Source organism: Acomys russatus, chromosome 14 (assembly GCF_903995435.1).
Source record: "Acomys russatus chromosome 14, mAcoRus1.1, whole genome shotgun sequence".
In the NCBI taxonomy this organism is placed as follows: Eukaryota; Metazoa; Chordata; class Mammalia; order Rodentia; family Muridae; genus Acomys; species Acomys russatus.
The window spans coordinates 51,233,224-51,256,090 of record NC_067150.1 but is presented as its reverse complement, the minus strand read 5'-3'; the positions used below and the strand labels follow the sequence as shown (position 1 = coordinate 51,256,090).

Sequence of the window (22,867 nt, the reverse complement as noted above, 5' to 3'; positions counted from 1 at the left end):
AGTGAAGACCGGTTCCAAATGAGCTGTTACCTAAATGCGGCCCTTTTCACTAGGCAAGCCTCCAGAGAGACCTGAGCGTGGGCTCGGCCTCAGCATACAGCAACTCTGGACCACATGTGGTAGAATGAGAAAGATGGGGGGGGGGGGAGTTAGACTCATTAGGTAGGATGCATGAAGGAAGAGGCAGGGAAACCATCAGCTCCCAGACACCGAGTCGGGGGCCGAGAGAAAAAACGGGTATGGGAAAGAAAAAGGTGTGTTCAATTTGGGACATTGAACTGAAGGCGTTTTGCAACAAGGGCAGGGCTGCGTTCTGGCAGGTGATGGGGGGAAACACGGGGGCTACCACTCAAGAAGGAGCTTAGCACCAAATATAACTTGGGAGTCGTCTCTCCAGAGTGGATAGCCGAGACTGCCCAAGTGACAGCACGGGGAGAGAAACAGAGGCTCCAGAAATCAACATTGCGTGTGTGGGGAGCAGAGCTCCCTTCCTAAAATTCCATAGCAACTCCAGGGGAGGGCGGAGGGGAGGGGGGAGCCAAGGATTAGGTCAGAGCAGGAGGGGGGGGGGGGGGGGGGGGGGGGTGACACTCAGGTCAGAGGTTTGAAGGATAAGAGAGATTCAGGGAAGGGCAGTTTAACTCCTATCACCAACTGGGGAAAGAGGCAGACAGATCCAGTGAGCCAGCGCTACTCTTGGCATTGCACGTGCAAGGCAGCCAGGAAATGCTAGCAAGACAACAAAGCAAGAAGGAGGTTAGATGCCAGGTCCAAGGCAATATGGGAGTTCCCTTCTCCTTTTACTATGCCTCTGAGGGGAGGAGGGTTGAGGAGCTGGCTGCCAGAAGGTTGGAGGTGGGAGCGAAAGGGATGCATGACAGAAGGTAACCCCCCCACACACACAAGGAGGCAGGAGGGATCAAAGCTGAGGTCCAGTTGTGGACAACCCTACAGAGGGTCCCACCCCGAAGCCCCAAGAATCGGGTCATGCAGCAGGAAGAAGACTGAAGGGAGGGGCTCAACTCTTAGAAGAAACCTGGAGTTGAGGGCCAAGCAGAAAGGAAGCAACTAGCAAAGCTGGTGCTGATAGGAAGAGCCCAAGCAAGCCCGTGAGCCTGGAAGCTGGGGCTAAGGAAGCAGCACTACAGGGGTAAGGCTTGATCTTAAGGACAGATCCGAATAATCAAGCTAAGGCCGGCGAGGCCACACATCAAATGCATGCTTTCTCTGCTTCCAAATATGTTAATTAAAACAACATGTAAACGCTGTAGATATCAAAAGAGCAAGGGTGTTATTAATTGAGGAGTCAAGACAACCGGTCCCTTTATCCTTCCAGATCATTCCTTCTTCAGTTCCAGGCTCGGTGACGGGCATTCCTATCTCTGCAGGATAAGGGGCCTTGACGTAAAACCACAATTTGGTTTTGTGTCCTGTCACAGGCTTCTTTCTTATCTCCTGGGCTCTTTTGAAACCAGCAGTTACCAGATCAGCATTTTACTTAGTGGCCTCGGGTTGAACAGGTAGTCTCCACCCCAACTCGGCAGCATCTACGAATTCAAGCCAAAATTGCAGGCTGGCTTTTAGCAAGACATACTGTGATTAGCGTCTAACCAAGTGAGCTAACATTTTGCTTGGAGAAAGTGTCGTTTTCCCAGACAAATGACTTTCAAATAAGAACAGTTTTATAGTGTCTGTTCCTACCATAATTCTTTCCAGTGCTTGGAAATAACCAGTATGTTCTATAAGAAGCTTTCTTGGTGCCTTTAAAATCCAGTTTTCTCTGGGGCTTTATTTCTGCTCTAGAAGCTGCCATCTTGCAGAAATATATAGCTTCTCACTCCTGAGTCTCCTTCTAGTCACTAATTATGAATTTATCTATCGGTGTCTGTGCAGTATGGATGTATATGTCTGTGTCTGTGTGTGTCTATATTGTGTCTGTGTATGTCTGTGTGTGCTCTATGTGTGTGTATCTGTGTGTGTGTCTGTACGTGTGTATCTATGTGCATGTCTGTATGTGTATGTCAGTGTGTGTGCATGTATATCTCCGTGTGTGGATGCTGGGGGAAGATGTCCAGTGTTTTGCTTCCTCACTCTCTGTGTATTCCCTTGAGACAGGGTGTCTCTTGGAAGCTGCTGAGCAGCAGGCCTCAGCTGTCCTGTCTTCTGCACAGTGCTAAGGCTACAGACGTGCCCAGCTATGCCCAGCTTTTCACATAAGCGCTGTGACCCAGACTCAGGTCCTCATGTTTGGACAGCAAGTGCTCTTACACACTGAGCCATCTCCCCAGATCCCTCCATGCCATTTTTGTCTGGCCCAACACATTGGACACAAGACAGAAACAGAGCCCAGGGCTGTAGCAGCTAAGGTGGCTGCCTGTGAAAGAATGTCACCAGTGATGTGCCTGGACAGCTCAACCCCACTGGGGACAAAGTTCTAACACTGTTAGCAAAGAATATGACTTTTAGATTACTCGTCACTGCTCTTTCCTCTGGAGTGGGGTTTGGTTTTGGTGGTGGTGGTGGCATTTTGCAGGTTTTGCTTTTTTTTTTTTTCTGATGTTAAGTCTCAAGGCAGAGCTAGGCACGGTGATACCCAGAAGGCTTTAGTCCCAGGAGGATTTCTGTGAGTTCCAGGCTAGCTTGATCTATGTGGCAGGTTCCAGGGTAGCCAGGGCTTCATAATGAGATCCTGCTGAAAAGTGGGGGTGGAGGTGTGGTGGTGGTGGGGGAGTGGGCAAAGAACCTACTGACGGCACACCTCCTTATTGGCTGCGCCTAAAAGGGGCTATGCCCAGTGTCTTGCCAGTGAGTGGCACACCTTTAGCCCAGTGCTAACTCAGAGAATAAGGCTTGTAATGAAAGTTTGGAGTGAGGGAGCCCTAGCGACATTCCTAATGTGCAGGGAAAAAAAAAAAAAAAATGATGTCCACATCAGAGCTGAAGGAAAAGTAAAGTCAGGAACTAAGAGAAGAAGGCATACGCCAAAAGGCATCCAGCATGGGATGGGTTTTGAATTTTTGCCAAGCAGGTTGCTATAAATTGTGTGTGTATATGCATGTACATGTGTGTGGGGGCATGTTTATACCCAAGCACATGGCAACCTTTCTCCACGGAGGCTTTTAAGTAACCGCACAGTTCTGTCAGGATCTAGACTGAAGAGCCTTCAATGCTGCCTGTACCCTGGCCTGTCTCCTCAGCACTGTGGTAGTGCCTCTTGCCCTGTGGTTGTCCAGCTATACACAACTGTGCCTGGGTGGCCCTGGAGTGCTGCCATGTCAAACACCAGCACTAGCCAGACGTTTTGAGCTGTGTGAGGTCCTGTCACCAGCCTACTGTGGACCGCACAGTTCATGGGTGGCCCTGAAGCCTAGTCTAAGGACCACTGAAAGGGGCCTTTGGATCACACCTCCAGCTTCCATGGCTTGGGTCACGCTGCTGTGCTTCAAACGCAGTTTCTTCACCTGAAAAGAAGAATTGGAAGAAAGAGGGGTGAGGGGAAATACATGTGTGGGTTTACTTTGTAAACCATTCAGTGTCACACAATGGAAAAAAGGAAGAGTCTGCAGGCTCTACCAACATGATTTTTCGGGTTACTGTTAGGCCTCAGTCAGAAACTATCTAAATTCCAGATTGGAGGGCAGAGAGTTTAGCAGATGTACCTGTGTGAAAAAGATGGCTTATCGTAAGTGAGGGCCTAGCAAGCTGCAGCAATGGAAGCAGATAGAGAACAGCAGGTTCCAGAAACAGACCAGCCGGGAGCTGGAGAGCAGACTACTAAGAAGTACCAGGGTAATGCTGGGGGAGGGGAGAAGACTTGGGGGGTGGGGGGGGGGGAGTGACGCTCTCTACTGACCGAAGCAGAGGAGGGGGAGGGACCAAGATGGGCTCTCCTGAAGCAATGGGGTCGAACGAACTTTACTCCGAATTGGAATCAGCTTGGAAACTTTTACACCTCCAGCTGTCCAGCCTACACCCCCAAATTAATGAAGCCGGAATCTCAGGGAATGGTGGCCAAGCTTTAGACTCTGTATTTTTACAACTCACTGGGAACTTGCCATGGGTAGCAGTGACCTGCGTACAGTCAGCTTTCACATGGCTGAGCAAAGGGTTAAGCTTCTGGAACAGAAGAAACCACTCAGAGCGGAGGGAGTGGGGTGAGGGGGTGGGGAATGGGGGAGTGGTATGGGCACACCAAAGGAAGTAGTCCTCAAGTCCCTCCCCTTGAGGCAGGGGTGCTGAATCAACTTCCCAGTGTAGAGGTTTTCAAATTTCTTTAGCACCAAGGAATGCACTAAATATGTGTGTTGTGCACATATATTTAAAACAAAAAAAAACTTTAATCCCAGCACTTGGGAGGTAGAGGCAAGTGGATCACTGTGAGTCCGAGGCCAACCTGGTCTACAAAGCAAGTCTAGGACAGCCAAGATAACACAGAGAGACCCTGTCTCAAAAAAACAAAACAAAAAAAAACAAACAAACAAAAAACTAGAAATGCCACAGCACTCCATTCACATCTTCTCCTTGATGACCTGTAAGGACACTGCATGCAAATCTAGAAACGTACTGAAAAATCTCTGAGGAACTCAGCTTTGAAAACCACAAGGAAGGAAAATGGAGTCTGTACAGAGCCACCTACTGTTGGGCTCTTGGTTATTTTGGTGGATGAAGGTAGCAGATCCCAAGAGGAGGAGAGCTGAGATGAGTGACTGCAGACCTGAGCCGCTTGTTAGCTGGAGCAATGTCAGCCGGGCTGTGGCTGACCTGATGCCTTAAAAACTAGACCCAGGTCAATCTCTGCCGCAGACACCACATGTAGACTGAGCGCTGCCCGTTCTGGCTCGCCGTGTGCCGCAGAAAGAACGCTGCAAGGCTTGAAGATCTCTACGGTTTCAATTCACTGCCTGAGTGTTCCCCTGGATTGTGCTACCCCAAGCGGTCTCCCTGGTAGTGTAGTTTACACCATGTGTCTTACAACCATCTATGTCGCATGGACTCTACGCCAAAGCCGAGGCTTACACGTAATAAACAGAGCACAGCCTAGTGTGGAAGGATAGAATCAGACGCAAAGACATGATAAGGCTGACTCTTGGTTCTGCTCCTAGCCTCTTGTGTAAACACAAACAAATCACTAAAAGGGTCACTCTCCAAAAGGAGATCCTTGTCAGGCAACGGATTGCGTTTCTGTAAAGCCAGCACTCAGGAAGCTGAGGCAGGAGGCTGTGAGTTCAAAGCCCGCCTGAGCTTTAGTGTGAGAATCTATGTGAGTGTCTCAACACACACACAAACAGGAAATGGAATGTTCTATGCTGTTTTACCTCGTTTATAGGGTCCTTTAAGAGCCCAGGCCATATCTGCTAAAGTTCTATGAAACATGTCTGGCTATTGAAAGCAGAAAGTATAACATTGGGAGGATTTTAATGCACATATATGTAATATATATGGCAAGCATAATGTAAAATAAGAGAAGAGACCTATGTACTTAAACCCATGCTTTGGTTTCATATTTTTAAGACTGTTGACCACAGTTTTAGGTTCACAACAAAAACAAAGAGAAGAGACAGGGATTTCCCCATCCTTCACATGCATAGATTTACCTCAGCTGGGGTCTGAGTGTGTGTGTGTGTGTGTGTGTGTGTGTGTGTGTGTGTGTGTGTGTGTGTCTGTGCACATGTATGTGGGAAAGTGTGTATGTATGTATGACTGTATATGGAGAACAGATTTAACTGCCATTCCTCTGGTGCTGTTTGCCTTGGTTTTGTTTTTTGTTTGTTGGTTTGGTTTGGTTTGGTTTTTAAGACAGGGTCACTTGTTGACCTGGAAACCATTCGGATGGCTAGGCTGACTGGCCAGTGAACTCTGGTATCCACCTATCTCTGGCATCCTAGTACTGAGGTTATAGGTACATACCACCGTACCTGGCAATCTTTTCCTTTTGACATGGGTTCTGAGAGAGCATCCTTAGGTCATATTTACCTGAGCTGCTCCCCTCACTATTGTCTTTGAGACATATTTTGCCAGCAGTAGTAAATATAAACTCCAAGTAGACTGTGACAAATTAGGTTTGAGTGTCATAATCTCCAGGTAATAGTACAAAAAGTTACAACCAAAAATCTAGGAAGTAAATTATATAGAATATTTTTTAAAAATTCATATCCCAAAGAGGGAAGGAGAGGAGAGGACAGGGAAATGTAAAGCAGAAGAGATAAAAGCACTAATAATTAATAGACTTATAGCTGACTAGTAATTATCATCAATATACTTTGTCTAGCATCTCCAGATAAAGAGCCATATCATCAGAACAGACTGAACAGGAAAGCCCAATAATGCGCTGCCTACAAGAAACCCACTCTAGATATAATGATACACACAGATTAAAAGTTAAAGGGCAGCTAGGCATGGTGGTGCATACCATTAATCCCAGCACCCAGGACGTAGAGGAGGATAGATCTCTGTGAGTTCAAATCCAACCAGCCTGGTTTGCCTAGTGAGTTTCAAGCTAGGACTAAGGGTTAAGACAATGTCTTAGAGGTGGGGTTGAGGGAGCAAAACTGAGTGAACTGAATGGAGAAACAGAACTGCCCACAAGTGTACTCAAAGGCTTTAGAATCCCCTCAAGGCAACTGACAAAATAACTGGCTATACTGACCCATTCCAGCCAACAGTAGGAGAAAGCATGTTCATTTCGAGTGCCCATGAAGCAGCCACCATGAGAAACCATGTCCTAGGCTCTATAGCGGACTTTAACAAATTTACTATAATTACAACCATGTAAGTAGGGGTTTTTTTCCCCCAAACAACAGACTTTAAGTGAAAATCAGTAACAGGAAACTGGAAGCTTCCCAAGTACATAGAGTTGAACAACAAACTACTACATAATCAGCCAGTTACAAATGAAGTCACCAGGAGGCAAGAGCACTCAATGGCTAAGGTACTTGCCTCCAAGCCCGGTGATCTGAGTTCAATCCCCAGGCCCAACATGGTGGAAGGAAACAACCAACTCCCACAAATTGTTCTCTCTGTCTCTCTCTGCCTCTGCCTCTCTCTCTCTCTCTCTCTCTCTCTCTCTCTCTCTCTCTCTCTCTCTCTCTCTCTAACACACACACACACACACACAAAATGTAAGTGCTGAAGTACTAATTGATGTATAATACAATGTAGGCAACCCTTGAAAACATGAAAGAAGCCAATGGCCAAAAGCCACACAGTTGTTTACAAGAAATACCTATAGAATAGACTAGCAGTTACCAAGGGGTGGAGAGGCAAATATAGATTATTAATGATGACTATGAGACTTCTTTGGGCAATGATGAGAGCATCTTAAAATTACATGTTAATGTTAAATGTGCTCTCTTCCTTAAGTCACAACGTTTAATCATAGCAGCAGAAAAGTAACTAATACAAGCTGAATGTGTGGGTGTGGGTGGGTGCATGCGTATGAATATATGTCTCATTCAAAGCACCACACACATAAACAACATCAAATAAATAATTTTTAAATAAAGCAAAATAAAATTGATAAGTCACAGAATACTAAGATTGGAGATTGAAAAAAGAATTATCACCGCAGATTCTGAAGATTTTGGGGAAGAAAATGGGAAAATGTGAACTACTTTATGTCTACAAAGTCAACACCTTCGATGAAGTTCATTTCTAGAACAAGACAGACTACCAAAACTCATCCAAAGAGATAGATAGTGTGAATAGTCCTATATATGCTTTACATTTTTAACTCTGAAGTCTAAACCCTTACAGCATAGACGAGGCCACGAGGTTGCACTAACTAACCCTACTATATATCTATGGGAGAAAAAACAATGAGACTAATCTTCCCAGAAAACCAAAGACAAATAAATACTTTCCAACACTCTTTACAGTTCCCCATTACCCTGACACCAAATCCAGATACAATACTATAAGAAAAGAGAAAAAAGACAGAAGTAATCCTTGTCAACACAGGTGTAAAAACTAGAAAGAAAAGTATCTTTAAGATATTAGAGGATAGACTATATCAGAGGCCAATTCGTCACAATCCAACAAGATTTCTTCTAGAAATGCAAGTCTAGTTCAACAGTGAAAATGTATTCCCCCGATGAATGGTAGACTGTTGGTCTTTGGGTACCAAGTTACAGTTAGTTATGTGGAAGAAAGGGTTTCAGGGAGTCTGCTGCATATTATCTGTTGATTTCAGGTAATAATGTAGTATGTCCCAGAACAAAGAAAAGCATTTAAATGGATACCTTACCCTGATTTGATCATTATACAATGTATATGTGTGTTGAAACATTACATAGTATGCCATAAACATATACAATGTTTATGTGTCAACTTCAAAATTCAGTTACCTAAGAGTCAAGAAGACTCAGAGGGGAATTGCTAACAATTTCAAATCTGAGTTCAAATCCCCAGAACCTACATGGAAAAAGGAGAGATCTAACTCTTATGAGTTGTCCTCTAATCTCCACACATGCACTATGCATACTCTTGTGCATGTGTGCATGTGCACACACACACACACACACACACACACGCACACGCACACGCACACCACCATGCTTTCCTGGTAAAAAGAACAAAGGTGAACTATAAATGGGAAGGAATTCCCACAACTGTTTTTAAAAAGATCTACAAAACAAGCGTGGAAAGGACAGCTAGTGCTCAAAGTAAAATCCCCGGTCCATCAGGAGCGAGCAGCACAGCACCTCGGTTCACTCTGTACTAGAAGTCCTGGCAGAAAGAAAAAGAAACCACCAGTAAATAGGCTGGAAGGTGAGCATAAAGCATTACCATCAGGTAAACAGAGAATGTATAGAGAGCAGATGGGCAGTGGCCCCGGAAAGGGCTGGAAAGGATTTTACTAGTTTATGGAAACATAAGGGAACTGAGACCATACAACTGTAAAACATAGAATCCATATATCTATGAAAGCCAAGGTAACTGTTGAGTCGGCCTAAGCTCTGCTCGTCCTTAACGCTGCAGCCAGGGAGGAGGCAACTCGGGCTGGCGCCAAGGCAACTGGCAGGCTTGGTTTAATGAGATTTAGGTAACTGGAGCGAACAAAAGCTGGACGAGTCTTAATCCAAGAACCTGTCAGTGTAATCTCTAGAGACCCGTGTCTACTCCGCGCCCTGTGCAGGGGAGGACAGCCCACGGGGTCTCCTTGCCAAACGTTAAATATTTCTTCTTTGTTCTGGGGCTGTGCATGGGCTACGCCTTGCCTCTTGGGCTCTGCCCTTCTGGATTGCTTGGTTCTTCTTGCTGCTCTTAACTTGTCTTCATGTCCCCTGTAGTCCCCCCACAGGTGATTGCTAGATTGAGGGCACGTGGCCCTCTGTCCCCCACCATGTTCCCATTGTTCCTTTCAGCATCTCTCACCTCTTGCGGTTCTGAAAAAATAAAGAATCGGGCTTAGACCCTCCCCAAGAGTCTCCTGTCTCATAGTAGCATACTCAAATATGCTTCATCTTGCCCAGATGGGTCTGTTTGTTAGGATAGTGTAAGGCTTCAGTGTTATGATAATTTATAGGCCATTCCCCTGACTTCAACAACCAGGGTGTCATCAGGGAAGACCCAACCTGGTACCGTGGCCTTCAGAACCAATTTGGAGATCAAAATAGAATTTAGATATTCAGTCTCCGCCCTGCCACTACCTCGGATAAATTTATTCCAGTTTCTGCCAGGCTGGAAAGGGGCCATCTCAGCAGTCTTCACTGATAATTAGGAAACGACTGGAGATCTTATATCAAAGGAAAGCTCTGATGCTTCTGTGGGGCTAATCACTGCCAGGCTTTGTAGACAAATTAGATATGAATCCTAGAAAGATTGGTATTTGGCAATATTTCAGAGTCTGTGAGAAACTGATCTATACACTTGCTTATGCATCCCTCATCATATTTCTTTATTTTATTGTTAAACAGAGAGTGAGATGTAGGGGGAAAAATGAAACAGGGCTATGGAGATGGCTCAGTGAGTAAAACACTTGCCACCCAAGCAAAAGGCCCTGAGCTCTGATCCACAGACCTACATTAAAAAGCTGGACATGAGCTGGGCACAGTGGTGCACACCTGTGATCCCACCATTCAGGGAGGCAGAGGCAGGTGGATCCCTGTGAGCTCGAGGCCAGCCTGGTCTACAAAGTAAGTCCAGGACAGCCAAGGCTACATAGAGAAATCCTGTATCTAAAAACAAAATAACAACCACACACACAAAAAAAATAGTTGGACGTGAGGCTGGGGGAGACCGCTTAGCAGTTAAGAGCATATACTGCACTTGCAAAGGATCCAAGTTCAGGGCTCAGCACCCATGTGGGGCGACTTCACCACCCACTGTAACTCCAGCTCCCGAGGGACCTGACACCTCTATCCTCCTTGGTCGCCAGCACTTCTCACATGGAGAATAATAATAATAATAATAATAATAATAATAATAATAATAATAATAATAATAATAATAATAATAATAATAATAATAATAATAATAATAATAAATGTTCTTTTTAAAACTGGACGTGATCATGAGTGCATCTGTAATCCCAGCACTCCTCCAGGGAGATGGGAAGGACAGACATGCGACTCCCAGGAAGCTCAAGGGCAGCCAGAAAGCCCAGCATGCACAGCGGTGAACAAGAGAGCCTGTTTCAGACAAGATGGGAGACAAGGACCAGAAGCCACACACACACACACACACACACACACACACACACACATACACACGCAGGCACATACACACACGCACACACACATACGCACGCATGCACACACACGCATGCACGCACACACATGCACACACGCACACACATGCACATCCACATATCAGGAAGTAAAAGGTCTGGGAAGCAGCTAGAGAGGTCCACAGGAAACAAGAATGGGTGCATGCTGGGACACACACACACACGTGCACATATCAGGAAGTAAAAGGTCTGGGAAGCAGCTAGAGAGACCCACAGGAAGCAAGAATGGGTGCGTGCTGGGAATTCTTAAGCTTAACAATGGAAATGTGCGAATCTACCATACTGCTTTTCTTATTTTTAACATGATTCAAATTCCAGTAAAACATTTTAAACTACTTAGTGTTATGAACTGTATAAAAGTGTTATTTTTATTATTACTGAGAAGAGGTGCATGTGCACATGTGTGGAAGTCAGAAGACAACTTTGCGGAATCAGTTCTTTCCTTCCAGATTTACGTGGATTTCAGAAATTGAACCCAAGTCACCAGGCTTGCCCAGCGAGTGCCCACTAAGCCATCATGTTAGCCCTGAGTTTATTCTGAGTTCCCAAGTAGACTAGAGGTAAACCCACTCCACTAGCACCGAGCAGAATGCTGCAGTAAGCGCCCAGGAGCCTCGGAAAGTTACTGTTTACCTATGAGCAAGACTGCAGCTCAAGGATGTCCCACTACAACCCCACATGTACTAAAACCTTATGTGGGATCTTTCTGGTGTGGATGTAGTTAGTTCTCATGTGCTTATTGCTAAAAACACGGTCCCCACCTGTGGTGGTTAGAGCGAGAATGGCCCCCACAGGCTCAGATATTTGAATGCTTAGGGAGTGACACTATTTAAAGGGGATTAGGAGGTGTGGTTTTGTTGGAGAGAGTGTGTCACTAGGGGTGGGGCTTTGAGGTTTCAAAAGCCCAAGCCAGTCCTAGTGTCCTTCCACAGGATTTAGATGTAGAACTCTCAACTACCATGTCCGCCTGAACACCGCTGTGTCCCCTCCTAAGCCTCTGAAACTGTAAGCAAGCCTCAGTTCAATGCTTTCCTTCATAGGAGTTGTGATGGTCATGGTGTCTCTTCACAGCAATAGAACACTGATTAAATCAACACTTGCTGGCTGGCGTAGGTGAGCCATTGGATTTCAAGCATAGACTTCAACTATCTATTGTTAGTCACCCATTTTTGTAATTTAAAAAAATGTACTCAAATCGCCAGTATTGAGTGGCCTTTGGAAAAAACGGCTTAGAATAAATATGGGATTAGTATAGTTATTTTTCCATATGTGTACGCTAATTAACACATGTACTTGGAATGGGAGCTTTGTGTGTGTGTGTGTGTGTGTGTGTGTGTGTGTGTGTGTGTGTGTGTGTGTGTGTTGCTGTCTAGTGATCTATGCGTCTGACAAGCTTGTGTGCTGGTGTCAGGCCCACAGAGAGGTATTGACATTGTTGTTAAATGGCCACCACTTGACCTTGACCCCGGAGAGGTGCTGATGTCATTCAACAGGATCGGCTCAGTGACTTTGGTTGAAATACTAAACAAGCCAGCACTCTTGCCCTGAGAAGAGACTGACAATGAGGGAGCTGTGTGAGCGGTTTACAGGTCAAATCACACAAGACCCTGACCATTAATCGAGGAGAAGGGGCCATATAATTGAGACAAATGAGTCTTGTGGCAGAAGACAGGCAAGGAGCAATGGCACTGGGAGAAGACTGACCTTAGGAAGCACGTGAAGAGACCCATAGTCAGACTTCTGCTGTGGTGTGCATGTAAGGCCAAGAGACCCCGAATGTGTGAGGTAACTGGGAAAGAGCGGAAGGAGAAGGAGTCCAACATGACAGGAGATTCAGCAGATGGTAGTAAAGTGCCTGACCAGGGAGGAAGAAAGACAAGGGCCAGGGACGGTTGCCAGAATTTGAACCCGTGTAATATGGGACAATGTTTCTTAAAGGTGGGCATCAGGAAGTGGCCTTGCCAGAGGGAGATTTATCACTGGAGCTGAGTTTCTATAAGACCTGTTGTTGGAGTAACCTTCCCAGAATCCCTTCTGTTTGGTGGGTATGTGTGGAAAATGAACAGCTCGGCCTAAAGGGCAGGACTTGTATTGATCTGGGTCCTGAGAGTAGGGGAGAAACACTAGATGCCCAAAATGCTTTAAATGGGAAAGGACTTTTGTACTTTATATGTGTCTGCCTTCCTACAGTGTAGCCAGGGTGGACTCCCCAGCCTACATCTCCTCTGGGGCCTCTCAGGACTCCCCACTGCCCAAAGTCCTCAGTCTCCCTAGAGTCTTCTTTTCCAGTCTCAGGAAAGTCTCACACTACATCCTTGATTCCTGCTTAAACCACAACAGCCCACCATGCCTCTGTGCTGGCAAGTTTCATTTCAAACTGACACAAGCTAATGTTTCTAAAAGGGGAACTACAGTTGAGATGCCCCTACCGTATTAACCTGAAGGCAAGTCCGTGGTGTACATTCTAGATGGATGATTGATGTGGGAGACCCCAGACCACTGGGCAGTACCACTTCTGGGATGGTAGTCTTGGGTGCTATAAGAAAGCAGGCTAAGCACACTATGAGGAACAAGCCAGTGAGCAGCAGCCCTCCATGACCTCTGTATCAGCTCCTGCCTTAAGGTTTCTGCCCTGCTTGGCTTCCTGCCCTGACTTCCTTAGTGACGGACTGTGACATAGAACTGTAAGCTGAAGTAAACCCTTTCCTTCCCAAGTTGTTTTTGGTCATGGTGTCTTCTCACAGCAGTAGAAATCCAGTCGAAGACACCCCCCCCCCAATCCACTTCCACCCATCCTGACCCAAATACCCTTTCTTCTGCTCTGTCTGAAGAACCAGTCAACCCTCTTGCTTCAGATCCATGCTCAAATGTCACCGCTACCCAAGATCCTTTGTGCTCCATGGAAATGAGACCCTCCTTTTTCTTCGTTGTATTGGCACCAGGAGACTTGCGACTCCCAAAGTCCGAGGTTTTACCTTTTCTTTACTGCTTTTTACTGCTTCTTTGCCTGGCTTCTTTTTATGACTTAAGCCGTAGCCTAGTTCCATCTCCTGCATTACAGACTGAACAACACACAGACACTCTCAAGTCATTAAGGATTCTAGGGAAATTTGGAATCAGAATGGATCAAACGTTGATCCTTTAAAGAATGGTAATTAGCCATACTTAGCTACGGTGTAGCAATGAAGTAAGAACAAAGCCATGGCGTTTCCCCTTACTTGAGCCCCCACAACCTGTGATCATGGAGTGCCCAAAGGCTTCCCAGCCCTCTTCCTCAGAGACCCTCTGACTTCCATTCCAAGCGCGATGTGCCACGTTGCAGAACACACAGGTTCGAGTCTGGCCAAATGCAGAACACCAAAGTAACCCTGGACAGAAGAGGGCTTGGCAGGTGTGAGCGTCTGTTTAACAGGAGCCGTCATTTATTTGGACATTTTGTCTCACTGGGCCTGGTCTGTTCAGAAGATGTGTCTGGCTATTGTTCTGCTAACAGAATGTGTGCTCACCTTTGTGAGTGTCAGCCAATTTATTCCTGAGGAGAGGGGCATGGTTTTAACATTAGGATTCTTTTTTTAAATTTGTGTGTATGTGGTATGCTCATGTGTCCGTGTGTCCGTGTGTCCGTGTGTGTGTGTGTGTGTGTGTGTGTGTGTGTGTGTGTGTGTGTGTGTGTGCGTGCGTGCGTGCGTGCGTGCCTGCCTGTCTGTGTGTAGGCTAGAGGTTGTCAGTGGCTATCCTAATTGTTCCTGCTTACTGTTTGAAAGAGGATTTCTCATAGGACTCGTAGCTAGATTTTTCTGGCCAAGAAGCTCCAGGAATCTGCCTGCCTCTGTCCCTTCAACCCAACCCACAACTTGGGCCTCAGATATGTGCCACTGTGCCAGCTTTTATGCTGGTCCTGGGTATCTGAACTCCTGTTCCCACGCTTGCCTGACAAGCATTTTACCCACGAAGCCACCTCCCCAGTCCTAAACATCAAACATCCTAGGTAGGGATATCAAGATATAATGACTTCTTGACAATCTGTGGAATACTTTCTTAGGGCTGAGTTTCATAAAGTAAATTATTCATAAAGTAAACTATAGAAGAATACAATGAAAACCAATTGTACTATGCAATTATAAAACAGTAGCTAAAAACAATATTACACTCTAATAGCATAGGAAGTTTTTGCTTCCCTTTATTTTTATTTTTGTTGGTTTTTTTCCCCCCCCCTCTGGTCTTCTTTTTTTTTTTTTTTTTTTTTTTCCCCCTTCTTTTTGTTTTTTGTAGAGCTTACAACAGAGGAGCTTACCTTGGTTAGGGCTCCTGTTGCTTTGACAAACATCATGATCAAAAGCAACCTGAAGAAGAAAGGGCTTGTTTTGCTTACACTTCCATGTCACCATTAAATCACTGAAGGAAGTCACAACAAGAAGTCAAGGCAGGAACATAAGCGGAGGTCATAGAGGGGTGCTGCTCACTGGCTTGTTCCTCATGGCTTGTTCAGCCACCAGTGCAGGGGTGGTCCCACCGCAATAGGCTGAACCCTCCCACATCCATCACTTGTTAAGAAAATGCCTTACAGGCTTGCCTACAGCCTAATCTTACGGAGGCATTTTTGTCAATTAAGGTTCCCTCCTCTCAGAAAGATGTTAAACTTCAGAAGTTGGAAAGATGGCTCAGCAAGTAACAGTGCATGCTGCTCTTCTAGAGGACTCGCCTTTGGTCCCCAGCACTCATACCAGGCAGCCTGTACTACCTATAACTCCAGCTCCAGGGACCATGTGTGTCAGACGGCTCACAAATACCTGTAACTGAATCTGCAGGGGACTCATCACCCCATTTTCCCTCCCTGGGCATCTTCAGGCACATAGTGTATACTCACATAGACACATACCTATACACATGAATAAAATAAAAACTGGGGGAAAAGAAGCTTGGGATTGTGGACGAAGGTTCCTCTTGTCAAAGGAAGAAACAAATGTCTAGGCCACAGTAATGTGTTTCCTGTTAGGAACCACCTTTCTAATTCTGTTATGGGAACAGGTAGTTTGGTCACCATCGATGCTGGTCATCAAAAGTGTGGGGACAGGGGTAGGGGGAAGGGCTCAGCCAAGCAAGCACTTGTTCCACAAGCGTGAGGATCTGGTTGTGGTCCTTGACACTCATAAAAAGCCAGGCAGAGTGGCTCATGTTGTAATCCCATTCTTAAGGAGGTAGAGGCAGGAAGAGCCCTGACCATCCTGCCTGACCTCCAGCCCTGCAAGCTCCAGGGCATCAAAAGACTCTGCCTCTAAACATAAGGTAGAAACACACACACACACACACACACACACACACACACACACACACACACACACAGACACAAGAGCAAACCAGTGCAGCAGTGCAAGCCTGTAACCCCAGCATTGAAGCTGAGGCCGGAGGATCACAATCCAAGCCAGCCTAAGGCATGTAGTGAGTCTCTGCCTCAAAGCAAGTGGGGGAGGGGTGAGAAGGGGAGCCAGGACACGGAATCAAGGGGCATGTATATCAGATCCTCTATGCATAAACTATTTCTATATGGATCTCAGATGTGGGCACTGCTAGTACACTGCACTGGGTCAAAAGCTCTCCCGTTACCAGCTTCTAACCCTGGAATAAACCCAGCATAACGCAGAGTGAGGACTCTTTCACAGTAATAGGTTCAAGGCTGCCATCCAATAGGCTCTGCCTGGGTTTGGTCTTCACTGAGCCCACACCCTCCTGCAAGAATCTGAGCCACCTGTACCTTTTCTGAGCCCAGGCCTGGAGCTGTTTAAAGGTCATCGTATGTATTTGCAGCTGTTGGTTCCCTGCGTGAACAGGTGGGGCTGTGTCGCAAGCCAGCTGGGCTGACTAGAATCATGCATATTGCTAAAAGTCTCACGGGTTCTTTTCATCTAAACCATCAGAGGGGATGAGGTGGGAACAGCGGTTAATAGTAAAAGGACCCCAGAACCCTGGGCCTTATCTCCCAGGGCAGCTGCCACAGCTTCCTCCTGTGGAGTGTTTCAGTCGCTTCATGAATGGATTTCTAGGATTTCAGAGAATTGCCTCTTCCTTCACACTGCCGTTCTTAGCAATAAATTAGCCAGAAACTACCCCAAGTTCAGAGCTTTGGATGCTGTAAATGAAATTTTAGGGAGAAGCTGATTTAAAAAAAAAAAAGAAGAGGTGGGTACTAAACACTGCAGGGGTATGTCTGCTTGTGTTATGTCCTAAGTATTGAATTTTCTAAATAGTCACACTTTAGTGAATATACAGGTATATGGCAAAATGAATTTTAAGTGATAATGAAAGCTTAAAATGAGGCACTGGGCATGGTGGCAGGTGCCTTTAATCCCACCACTTGGTGTGGAGAGACAGGAGGATCTCTGTGAGTTCAAGGCAAGTAGCAGGCCAACTACGGCTACATGGAGAAACCCTGTCTCAAAAAGGCAAAATGGAAACCGAATGTCTTCCTTCTCCCACATCAACCTGTGTCCTGTTCCTGTCCCAAGTGCTGACAGATGTGCGACTGCTGTTATTAATAGGTTTGTGTGCATTTGCATACATACATATGTATATGTGCACATATATACACACACACACATATGTATCGTTTCATTGAAAAGCATACTCAATCAAATAGCTTCACACAGGTCTTCATTTCTGTTTTGATTATTTTATAAATATTATGTTAGAATCATTGGACTGAAGCGTGGCTCAGTGAACAACGCTTGGCACATAAGCATGATCCCCAGAACCCACATGAAAGCCAGGTGTGGCAGCACATACCTGTATCCCAGTGTTCCTACAGCAAGATGGGATGTGGTGACACAAAAATCCCTAGACGTTCATGGGCCAGATAGCATATAGTAGTGATGAGCTCCTATTTGAAACAAAGTAGAAGGTGGGGACTGACACCCACGTTGCTCTCTCACCTCTACAAGTACACCATGGCACACACAAGCACATGCATGCACACGCATGCATCAACACATCACACATGAACATGTGTTTTAAATGCATCATGGAGTTCACTCCTGTACCCAGATTCCTCCCATTCACTTGGGGGCATCGAAGCTTCCATTGTCCGGATATCAGCATAATAATTTATGTAAGCAATCTTTCACTGGTAGACGTTGGCATCATTTGTGTACTCAGGAAACATGATCATTATAAACACATTTGTCTACTTGCAGAAATATATTGCGCAAGTACTTTTCCAGAACTAGAACTCTTGGGCCAAACTACACATGGGTTTTAGCACGAGATTAAATTGCCCTCTAGTGTGGCAGAGCAAGTCACACTCTCATCAGCTGCATTGTGGGTACTTGCTCACTTTGTGCCTAACAATATTGGTAATATTGAATTTTTTCAATGTTAGCCCAAAACAACACTTAGTTTGCTTGTGGAATACTTGAACTTGGCTCCCTGTGAGTCACCTGTTTGTTATTCTTTCCCCTGACTGTCTTTTCTCTCTCTCTCTCTCTCTCTCTCTCTCTCTCTCTCTCTCTCTCTCTCTCTCTCTCTCGTCGTCCTCTCTCTCTCCGTCTCTCTCTCCGTCATCTCCTCCTCTCTCTCTCTCTCTCTTTCCTCTCAAGTATTCTGTGTTCAGCAAGTATCTATGTGGTGAGCAGTGTGCTGTGCCCTCGAGATGGACTGTGGCTAATCATCAGTGTGTTGGCCCTTTTTGGAGCTTAGTGAGGGACAGATGGATGGATGACAGCCTTGCAGAAAGGCTCTGTATCTCTTAGGGCACATGAAGGAAGAAATGGGCTGGACTGGGCAGAAGACTCCCTGGGGGAATGAGCATCTAAGGCATGAGGAAGATTTAGAGGTTGCTTATGCCTTAACCCCAGCACTCCAGAGGTAGAGGCAGGCAGATCTCTGAGTTCAAGGTTAGCCTAGTCTACAGAGCAAGTTCCAGGACATCTAGAGCTACATAGAGAAACCTGTCACAGAGAGAGACAGAAACAGAGACAGAGAGACACAGAGAGACAGAGAGACAGAGAGAGACAGAGACAGAGAGACACAGAGAGACACAGAGAGACAGAGACAGACAGAGAGATGCAGAGAGAGAGAGAGAGAGAGAGAGAGAGAGAGAGAGAGAGAGAGAGAGATATTTAGAGGTGAAGGGGACATTTAGGATGAGAAACTAACACTGTAGAGGAAATGCTGTCAAGATGAGCTGTTTGATACCCAGGAGCAAACTTAGCAACATTGACTTTAATTTCTTTCAATGGATTGTTGAGAACAGAAGCCAGGAGACCTCATCAGGATGGTCAGAAAAATGAGCGCTCTCTCTCTCTCTCTCTCTCTCTCTCTCTCTCTCTCTCTCTCTTCTCTGTGTGTGTGTGTGTGTGTGTGTGTGTGTGTGTGTGTGTGTGTGTGTATTGTGTCTTAAGAATATTGGGGGAGGAACAGAAGGACCCCAGAGGGGACAAGAATGCCACAAGACAGAGTCAACTAACCTAGACCCATGGGGGCTTACAGAGAAGGAAGCACCAAAGAGCAGGCATGGACTGCACCTAGGCCCCCTACACAGATGTAACCTATGGGCAGTTTGGTCTTCATGTGGGTCCCCCAGTGAGTTGAGCGGGTGCTGTTTATTGACATGGACTCTGTTGCCTGCTTTTTGAGCACTTCCCCCTGTGGTGATGCCTTGCCTGGCCTCAGTGGACAAGGATGAGCTCACTCCTGATGAAACTTAATGTGCTAGGGTGGGTTGGTGGGGGGGGGGGGGCTCTCCTTTTCTGAGGAGAAAGGGAGGGGAATAGGGGAAAGGGGGAAGAAGGGAGGGACCAGGTGGAGAGGAGGGAGGGGGCTGCGATCAGGATGTAGAGTGAATATTTAAATTGAAAATCAATTTTTAAAATATATTATTTTTACTGTGTTTTCGTATCAGCTTTGTGTGGGAGTTGCCATAGAGACCAGAAGAGGGAGCTAAGTTAGAAGTGGTTATGAGCCACCTGGTGTGAGTGGCAACAAACCCAGGAAGAGTAGCAGACATGCCCTGTTAACTGCGGAGCCATCTCCAGCCCCAAATGTGCTTATTCATTCTTATTTTGTGTGCATGGATGTTTTGCCTGCATGTATGTCTGTGCACCATGTGTAAGACTGGTACCTGCAGAGGCCAGAAGAGGGCACCGCATCTATTGCAACTGGGGATGTGTCAGTTATGTGCCACCTTGTGTGTGCTGGGTCTTGAACCCAGGTCCTCTGCCAGAGCAGCAAGTATTGTTAACTGCAGAGCTATCTCTCCAGGCTCCTCACTTAAGACAGAGTCTCAGGTAGTCCATACCGGCCTTGAACTCACCAGGTGACCAGGGATGACTTTGAAATTCTGACCCTCTTGCCTCTGCTCCCAAGTGCTGGGACCCCAGGCATGAGCTACTACACCCAGATTTTGGCAGTGCCAGGGCCAGAACTTGGGGCGTCTCTTGTGACATGCAGGCACTCCATCAACCAGCTATCTATATCCTTAGCCCCTGAGGATACTTTTTTTTTTAAGTCACTAAATCTTCTCTTCCCTAGTTTCTGACTTTGGTTTTTGCTATTCCTGTCATGCTCCAGTGGGAGAGGGGGCAGGGGGTGACAGGGTGGGTGGGAGGGGTGTGGAATGCCAAAGTATCAAGACTCTTCTGTCCCTTCATGAAGCTTCTGGCTCTGAAGGCCTAGTCTCTGGGAAAGCCGTCTATAGAAACACTGCTGAAAATGGGTTTTAAAAACAAAAGCGTCCTTATACTTAAGACTAATGAAATCTTGGGTTTGCAGAGTGCAATGGGATAGGCTGTGACTGCAACCCTTATTGAATCTGGGTAATGCACAATCGGAGTGGCGTTACACTGTCCTGTCTAATTTTGTTTATGGCTAAATTTTTCATAATGCAGTTTTAAAAGGTTAAGTTGGTTTATTCTGTTAAGTGAAGGCACAGAGAGATGGAGACCCGCTATGTTTGTGGCATTTAAAATAAGGACTTGTCTTTTTCTTTTTTTAAACATCTGTATTAGTTTTTTAGAATACCTTTTTACTTACTCTTGGACAGTACCTTATGTGTATCCTGTATCTTGATGATACCCATCCTTGCACTCCCCTGACAGTCCCCAGCATGTCCCTTCACGTCTCCCTCCTGTTGTTGCCAACGTATTGAGTCCAGTTATCACTGGCTGCTGGAGAGCTAGCTGTCTTCAGTCTTGCCCAAGGTAACCGTAGCTGAAGTGAGTACGTGAGTGCAGTAGCCGCGTGGTGTCTGGAAGACAGCATTTCTCAGCATCCTCCCCACCAACTGGCTCTTACAGTCTTCCTGCCTCCCTCCCCAGGATACAGCCTGAGCCTTGGGGTTTGATGCAGAGGGTCTCACTTAGGTCTGAGCACTCAATAGACACTTACTCACAGCCCTCGAACCTGCTGTAAGTCTCTGCAGGACTGGCCAGTGCTGAAACAGGTTTCTCTAGCACAGCTGAGGGCAGCACTAATCTTTGAGTACAAACATAAATATCAGAAGGCAGTTTGGCAGCATATGTGAAAATGAGGACATCTCAATCCACCACTGTCATGTGGGTTTCAAGGTGCCAGATAATGCTGAAGGATTCCCATTACCGACGTCCATCCATAACCTTCCTGACTACAAGACCTTCCTTGCCCTCCTTCTCTCCCTCCCTTACTAGGATCCCAAATCCTCAGGAACTTAATTAAGTCACTGTTCCTGGAGCAGTGTATCGTTTCTTAAGGCAGAAAGGGTTTTGTTTGTGTTTTTCCTCGTGGCGGCAGGGAAATCACAGTGGCAACATGAGGCAGCAGCAGGTTACATTGTAGCTGTAATCAGAAAGCAACCGGCATGAACAGGAAGTGGGGCTCATCTACAAGCCCTCAAGTCCCACCCTCCAGTGACCTACTTCCTCCAGGAAAGCTCCACCTCCTAAAGGTTCCACAACCTTCCCAAACAGCGCCACCATCTGGAGTCCAACTGTTCATGGACACTTCACGTTCCAACCACAACAACCAGGGTCTGGAAAGTGAGGCTAGCAACAGCTGCTTAGCACCTTGGTGAGGATTACATCTGACAATGTGAACACAGGTCCCCAACATGGCCCACAGGCTCAAAAGCCCACAAGAGGCTGTGGAGGTGGCTCAGCAGATAAGGCACTTTCCATTTGGCCATGAGGATGAGAGTCTAGAGTGAAAGAACTCAGGTAAATTCTGGACCAGAGTGGAGGCAGGCTGTGGAGATGGGAGCCCCAGAAAAGCCAGCCACACTAGCCACATCTAAGGCCTGGGGTTAGTTGAGAGACCCTGCCTCAGTGAATACAATTGAGACTAATTAAAGAGGGCTCCCGGCATCAACCTCCAGGCTTACACACGCGCACACACACATGCACAGAAACACACATACATATGCATGGGGGAAAAAACCAAAATAAAGCTCAGAGAAGTCAGGAATGGAATTTTTAAAAAAAGAATAAAAAGGACCAGAAAGACCAGAAAATTGTGTGGCCCTCTTGGCTTTGCCAATGTTGCCAAGCATAGGTCAGAATTAAAAGCAAGGCTGGGTCACTGTTGGAAAGCATGCAGTCAGAATTAATGTGACCCTGCAAGGAGAAAGGCAAACACTATAAATGTAACAAAATATCTATATTCACCAGTGAGACTCACTGGCTGCCGAGAAATGGTGGGGAGAGGGACAGATCAGAGCTTGTGAGTCCCTTATAAAAAGTGTGCCTAAGCCCCTGCTGCCTGTGGTCCTGAGGTGATGTTGAGCCAATGTTAACATAACTTCCTGTTTTACAGGAAAAGCCAGGACTCTCAACTCTTTTTTATGTGAAATCTTCTAATTCTTAAATTTACGCTTTATTATATTGAAGGCAAAACAAAACAACAACAACAAAACAGTACATAGGCTGGAGGGTACAAGCCCTCCACCTCAGTCGTGACACATGATATATGTCCTCCCCCACGCCTCATTCTTCTCTTGCGGTCTTGGCCCCTGTGTTTTACACCCTTTTCTCCCAGACACTCCATCCTTTTCTTTCAAGTTCCCGTGGAAGAACGGTTGCTCTCAAATTCTGTGCACACCCGGGGGCCATTAGATGAGTGACGACTTGGATACTCAAATCGCTTTCTTGTGCCCACTCTGAGCTCACCAGAGAAACCATG

General features: G+C 46.2%; 1 protein-coding gene across 1 annotated transcript in view; it reads left to right on the top strand.

The window, feature by feature from the left end:
* Thsd4 (thrombospondin type 1 domain containing 4) overlaps nucleotides 1-22,867 on the top strand; it is a 176,484-nt gene that overhangs the window by 121,202 nt on the left and 32,415 nt on the right. The gene's annotated exons all lie outside the window — the stretch shown is intronic.